The following is a 7,264-nucleotide window of genomic DNA, read 5'->3' on the forward strand; positions in this document are numbered from 1 at the left end:
TGAATGTTTTCCTTTATTAGCAGAACCAGCACAGCTGAACATGATACAAACTTCATTTCTCACTGTACATTGTATTGCTCACAATATCAAGGTTTGACCCACAATTTTATACCATCAAATGCTCGACTACAGATAAACGTACAAGCTTAATGCGCTGCAGGTCATTTGAGGTACGCAACAAATATGGGGAAAAGATCCAGGTAAATAAAACATATCACCTAGATGTTGATCTGTTTTTGATATTGAAAGAAGTTGTCCTTGAAATCTCTAATATAATAATATAGCACCATGTCATGGCCAATAGACCATCATTATATTCCAAGAATGAATGTAAAAACACACTCAGTCTAATAGTTAAACATTTAGAGTCCATAATTCAGTGTGTTTGGGCAACCTATTAAAACCAAATACAGGTTTTATACAAGGTCCTACATTAACAGTGTTTCTGAGTTCATCCACTAAATGGCGCCATTGTTTAATAATAGTTATTACAAGTCATGTTGCAAAGTGGAACTGAGTGTTTGAAGAGGTAGAGATCCAAGGTGTCAATATCACAACGTATAAATACTTCATCACACGTAAAATCCAGTACTTAAGTAAAATTACATGTCCAGCTTACTAAAATTAATAAATTAAAAGTAGCCTACTGACCTCGCAAAATTAGTGCATTTCCTTTAGTACTTTAGTTAAAGATTAGGCTAAGTAACATAGCCTGGATAATTATTTTTGTGGAAATCAGTTAGAGGCAGTACAATCCAACTACAGTAAAACTGCCTTTGATATGTGGCTCATGTGAGATTTATCACTCAAAGTTTGGATACTTTTATCCAGAAATGAAGGTTTATTAATTAGTTAACGTGTGAAGTTATAAGAACAACACCGCAATTTAAACAAATGTATAATCAATATATAGGGAACATAGTACATTTAGCTGGCGCTTTTTATCCAAAGAGACTTACAATTGCTACATATGTCAGAGGACGCACTCCTCTAGAACAATTACGGGTTAAGTGTTTTACTCAGGGACTCATTGGTTGATGTGTCACAGTGGGGAATTGAACCCTGGTCTGATTTAAATTCCACTGAACATACAGGGTGAAACGGATCAAACCACTTTAGTACAAATTAAAATAAATGATGGTATTAAAACTATAATTTTAATACTGAAGTACTCAATACAACCAACAATCAGCTATTGTAATTGTGCACATAGAGGATGGATGTTAACAAACTCTCCTTGGTGTCTTATCTTGGAACAAAAATGTTTGATAAAAGAGAAAGGTCACTTGCTGCCACACATCAAATACCTGTTTGAGAAATTACCTGTATGTTGGAAAAAAAATAAAAAAATGTGTGGAACACATACTCCGTGTATAATTACTCATTAAAGTTTGGGTGAAAAATTTCAATCTGACTGCAGAGTTTGATAAATAAATTTAAATAAATAAAGCTTTGATGGTGATGACAGTTCTGTTTAGTTCACTAGAGTAGATTTATTAGGCATTTTACTCCCAATATAAAAGTTGATGTAGAGTATTATACCATCTGATACTAATAACACATGGATGTATAATATGGTATAAGTATAGTTGTGTTGTCTAATTGCAGCTCAGAGTGGGTTTGTTGTGTAACAAGGTGTTGAAGTTGTACTAATAAATGAGGAAGCCTCTTTAGTGAAGCTGTGGTGGTTCTTAAAAGAACCTTTGGTGCACTGAGTGCTGGATTAAAGAGCCGCTTCACTTCTTGGTCTTCTTGGCTGCAGTTTTCTTTACCGGAGCTTTCTTGGCAGCGGGCTTCTTGGCCGCCTTGAGCTTTTTAACGGGGGTCTTCTTGGGACTCTTCTTCGCTAGCGGCTTTTTCACGGCTTTCTTCGCCGGTGCCTTCTTCTTCGGGGACTTCTTGGCCGCTGCTGCCGCTGCCGGTTTCTTGGCCGCTGGCTTCTTAGCTGCCGGTTTCTTGGCCGCTGTAACTTTCTTGGCGGCGGCTGCGGGCTTCTTGGCTTTAACGGGAGCTTTCTTCTTCGGCGCCGCTTTCTTGACAGGTTTGGCGGCTTTGGGCTCCTTCTTGGCGAGCTTGAAGGAGCCGGAGGCCCCGGTCCCTTTAGTTTGTCCCAGGGTTCCTCCGGTCACCAGCTTAGTCACGGCGGTGTTGATGCGTTTGTTGGCTTTGGTCACATCGACGCCTTTTGCCGCCAGAACCTTCTTAATGGCCGCCAGCGAGATCCCCTTGCGCTCCTTGGACTCAGCCACGGCGCTGATGATGAGCTTCGGGAGGGTCGGGCCCTCCTTCTTGGGACGGGAGCCGCCTTCTTCTTCGGGGCTTTAGCCGGGACTTTGACCGGGGCCGCTGCTGGAGCTTCTTCCGCCATCTCTGCGTCTCTGTCTGCTGTGTTTGTCTGAAGGTGTCCGAGCTGAGAGGAGGCGGGACTTATAAAGCACATGAGAACCGTGGAGAGGCAACACACGCAGCCGCTCCGCCGCCCGCCTCAAATGTGGCGACACTTGTGTTTTCTCTTCCACATTTTGACGATAAAATACACATAAGACGAACGTTTTAGACCATAAATGTAATTTTATGAGTGAGAAAAAGTTCTTCACTTCAGACTGAGTTCGTGTTTGGCGACCAGGACTCATTCATTTGATCCCAGGATGCTTCAAACCTCTCCAACACACCATCACTTTGTACAACTCGTGGCGAGTTTTCTTCACATTTCGTCTCTAAAAATGACTAAAAAGAATTTGTATTAAATGTGACAGTGGTTTCCCAGTAAGCAGAGACGTGTAGGGATAGAATAAAATTGAAATCGCTGCAATAATGAGATTAATTTAGTTTTAATCAGAGACGTTTTCTGTGGCGGTAAACACACGGTTGGATGGACTCCTGTCACAGATTGAATCAGAATCAGCTTTATTGCCAGTTATGTGAACGCATACGAGGAATTTGACTCTGGATTGCTCACGATGTGCTTACTCATACAAAAATACAAAATCCCAATAATAAAAATAAAATCATACACAGACTTCAGTGTAGACAACACAAATATACACATTATGAACAAAAACAATATAGACATAGTGCAGTGAGCCCAGTGCAAAGGATGCAGGAATAAATAAGTATTTTGTGCAGGAGTAATGACTTGAGGTAGGGGGATTTGGTATCCAGTATCTACAATATAACAACAGTATGAACAGCACTGAAGTAGAGAATGGTGAATAAATAATAAGTGTTAGCCAGTAAACAGGTGGCTGATTAGAGGCAGAGTTTCTGGGTTATTGCACAAGAATTGTTCCTGACACCATGAGTCAGAAATCAGCTGTTCATCAGAGTAAAATTATCTGCTGGAAAAGACTTTCTATTTCCACCAAATGTCATATTTAACAGCAGCAGAAAGTCCTGTTTCTCCCCTCTGCTGTACAGAGACCTGACTTACTGAAATAACTTTGATCAGCTTCAGTTTGTGTCCAGACCAGCTTTCTGTCTGTGACATGATTTGATCAGGTCAGTTCCATTTACTCATTTTGCAGATGCTTTTATCCAAAATGACTTACATTTGAGAAACAACATACAAGCATCAACAAAGCATCAAATGCAGCACGAGATCTACAACTGACAATACATATATATATATATATATATATATATATCTACAATATAACTTTTATTTCTTTTATTTAAACGTTATTTAAAATATTGTCTTGGTAATTATTGTCATCTGAATTCAGGCCAATAATCTAAAATCAAGGACACCGAGGTTTCATCATCAGCTTTGTGTTTTATTTGGAAATTTGGGACATATGAGCTTCCTTTTATTTTTTATTTAAGTTACATATAATGGGTCTCTCTATAGGCAAATATATTTTTAGACTCATCTAAATATGACTTAAACATGGAAAATATTAAAATCAATGTGATTTAACAGACTTTATGTTGTTTTTGAATTTATTGTAGGATTGTTTATGGGCTTACATAAATTATTGAGATGAAACAAATATCTGCTATAAATCTGTTCTTTGTAAAAGAGGTAAAATCTTTAAGCATAAAGTAATTAAAATCTAAAGTATTAAGTAGTAAAAAGTATGATGCCTTTATTATGGTATCATAATAGAGGCATCATATTATTGTTTTATGGTTAAAACCTTGTTATGCGTTTAATAGTTAAATTATTTGATTTACATGAAAACAGGTGTGTAACTGTGATTATTGGGGTTATATTGGGTTTGATTTAGGGAGAAATGTCTCTCTTTAACAACTTGCAAGCTCAGAAAATCAGATTCAGCAAATCAAAGGTTATTAATGATCAAATTCACACACAGGTTCAAAATCCACCATCAGATTTATTTATATCATCCAAAAAATAACTAATCGGTTTCAGCTGCCTTTATATTCTGTACGACACTCTGTAGGTTTCCTGTTTGTAATACAGATAATATTATTCTACATCATAATAAAATGGTCTTTGTTGTTGTAAAAAATGAAGTCAGACTATAGGCTCTGTCCCAGATGTATAAAAGTTATTTAAATATAAATAGGTATATAGTTGGGGAGAAGAGTGTGTTATAAAGAGTAAAGTGCACACAGGACTTGATCAGTTTAAGTTGGTAATTCTCCTTCAGCAGCTCCATAAACAGACAGGAGATGAAGCGATTAAAGCTAATGTTGCTGATGAATCATATTCAGCTGTTACAAGCACCATGAATCTGCTTTTCCTCGAGGACACACTGTTGCACCTTCCTCGTTAGTATAGTGGACAGTATCTCCGCCTGTCACGCGGAAGACCGGGGTTCGATTCCCCGACGGGGAGAAACATTTATTATTTAACAACTGGATGGAAGTCGAGCCTGAAGATCTGATTCTGACAACATTCAGACACAAAATGAAGATCTGCCACGAACCTGGTCACATTTACAGGAGAAGATGATTTGGATTAGTTGATATGATTAGACAATTTAAAACACAATATGAAGACTCATCATGTATATGGCCACTTATCTACAAGCCCACACTTAAAATATTCTGCTGCATTAACTTTGTTTTGTCTTTAGATTATCGTCAGTACTTTTCTTATTGTGTCTCCTGAGAATTCACTTTTTCCATAGGACATTGTTTCTGATCAGAACAGGGATCTTTAACTAGCCTACTTTTGTTCAAGGGCCAGAATTTCTCTAAGCAGACACCGTGAGGGACGGACTTTAAATTATCTTAGGATAAATTACCATATCAGTGTTTAAAATTTTTATTTTCACAAATTACTTTTGTTCCGTGAACAGACTCTTGAAAATATGGTAAATCCATAATGGTAACTGGCCAACTTGAACAGAAAAATCTGTAACTGCTGACTGCATTTCTGATTATGTTGATCAACTTTGTTTAATACCTTAATACTTTATATACCTTTAAGGCCCGATAGGCTAGTCTATGGTTTTGACGCAATTATACATCTGAGACGTTATTGTTGACGTGACACCTGTAGTTACCGGTTGTAACAGCAAATGCAGGTTAAGCCTGTAGGTCACAGAAGTCCCGACGTGAGGGACGGACTTTAAATTATCTTAGGATAAATTACCTATTATTTACGATATTACATATCAGTGCTTCAAATTTTCATTTTCACAAATTACTTTTGTTCCGTGAACAGACTCTTAAAAAACTGGTAAATCCATAATGGTAACTGGCCAACTTGACTTTCGACAAAGAGGCTGTTCACTGAGGAGTGAAAAATCTGTGACTGCATTTCTGATTATGTTAATCAACTTTTTTAATACCTATAGGCCCGATAGGCTAGTCTATGGTTTTGACGCAATTATACATCTGAGACCTTATTGTTGACGTGACACCTGTAGTTACTGATCTGTCACATTTATCAAATAGTTGGCCTTGATATGTAGCAATTGTTATGCATTTGAGAGGTTGCACACCTTTGGAGCAATGAGTCTTGCTGTTTTCATTTTGCTCCTGTTTGTGTGTGTACAATGCCAAAAAGACACAACCGGTTTCCTTAGTTGGGTGGAGTCATGAAAAATTAGGAAAAAAATAAACCAAACACGGTTTTAGAGAAAAGCATGTAGGCCAAATATGGAGGAGCCCATGTTAAAGACCTCAGGTGTTGGTCAACTTGAGGTAATTGTTATGTGATTGACACCCAAGAAATAAAGCAAGTCTGAGTTGAGTTTCATGAGATAGGAGTGTAATTAAATAATCATTAAGTGAATCAGTAGGAATAAAGCTCTCAGTTGAAATAGTGAGTGTGCAAAGACAGTGAAATACTTTATTAAACATCTGAGATTAAGTCCAAAAATAGAATGATGTTGTGAAGCAGCAGTTCTGAGCAGGATATTTTTGTATATGACATTAGTTTGAATTGGCAAGTCTACAGCCTACTTCTTATTTATCTCATACACAGAAAAGTCACTATAAAGAAGGTATGTAGTACTGATATCAGCAATACCTGCTTCGACATTAATTTGTATTGAAAGAAACGTGGTATCCACAGAAATAGTAATAACACTTGGGGTAGTTAGTAGGCGATTTCAGTAGGAATAAAGCTCTTAGTGTAAATAGTGGGTGGCCCTGAAAAGGGCCTTTGTGTTGCTGGGTGTAACAGCGGGTTTACTTGGAGCTGGTGTACTTGGTCACGGCCTTGGTGCCTTCAGACACGGCGTGCTTGGCCAGCTCACCGGCAGCAGCAGGCGGACGGCGGTCTGGATCTCCCTGGAGGTGATGGTGGAGCGCTTGTTGTAGTGAGCCAGACGGGAGGACTCGCCGGCGATGCGCTCAAAGATGTCGCTCACGAACGAGTTCATGATCAGCATGGCCTTGGACGAGATGCCGGTGTCGGGGTGGACCTGCTTCAGGACCTTGTACACGTAGATGGCGTAGCTCTCCTTCCTGGTCTTCCTCTTCTTCTTGCCGGTCTTGGAGACGCTCTTAGAGACGGCTTTCTTTGAGCCCTTCTTCGGAGCCTTAACTGGATCAGGCATCTTCAACTTCGTAATAGTTCTCAACGAATAAGTCTGAAGCGATGAGGCGGCACATTTGTATGCGCTTGATGTAAATTAAACTGTGCTGTTCCCCATAGAGGATTGGCTGAAATTTAAACAAGACTGCGCATGCGCCACACAAGAAAATTTAAACATCTCTGTGAGAAGGGAATAAAGATGTGAAGGTCAAAAGATAAACACAGTAACACAGATTTAAGTTTATTTATTTTAGCAGTGGAAAAGTATTCAGATACTTTAATTCAATAAAAGTACTAATATCACACTAT

General features: G+C 38.6%; 2 pseudogenes; both read right to left on the minus strand.

Annotated features, from left to right (window-relative positions):
- Positions 1 to 1,433: 1,433 nt before the first annotated feature.
- Positions 1,434 to 2,458, minus strand: LOC119901463 (annotated as a pseudogene).
- Positions 2,459 to 6,560: 4,102 nt separating this feature from the next.
- Positions 6,561 to 6,988, minus strand: LOC119901465 (annotated as a pseudogene).
- Between the last annotated feature and the right edge of the window lie 276 nt (positions 6,989 to 7,264).

Source organism: Micropterus salmoides, unplaced genomic scaffold, assembly GCF_014851395.1.
Source record: "Micropterus salmoides isolate LMB-PRFRI ecotype aquatic unplaced genomic scaffold, ASM1485139v1 Ms_hic_scaffold_1319, whole genome shotgun sequence".
NCBI lineage: Eukaryota > Metazoa > Chordata > Actinopteri > Centrarchiformes > Centrarchidae > Micropterus > Micropterus salmoides.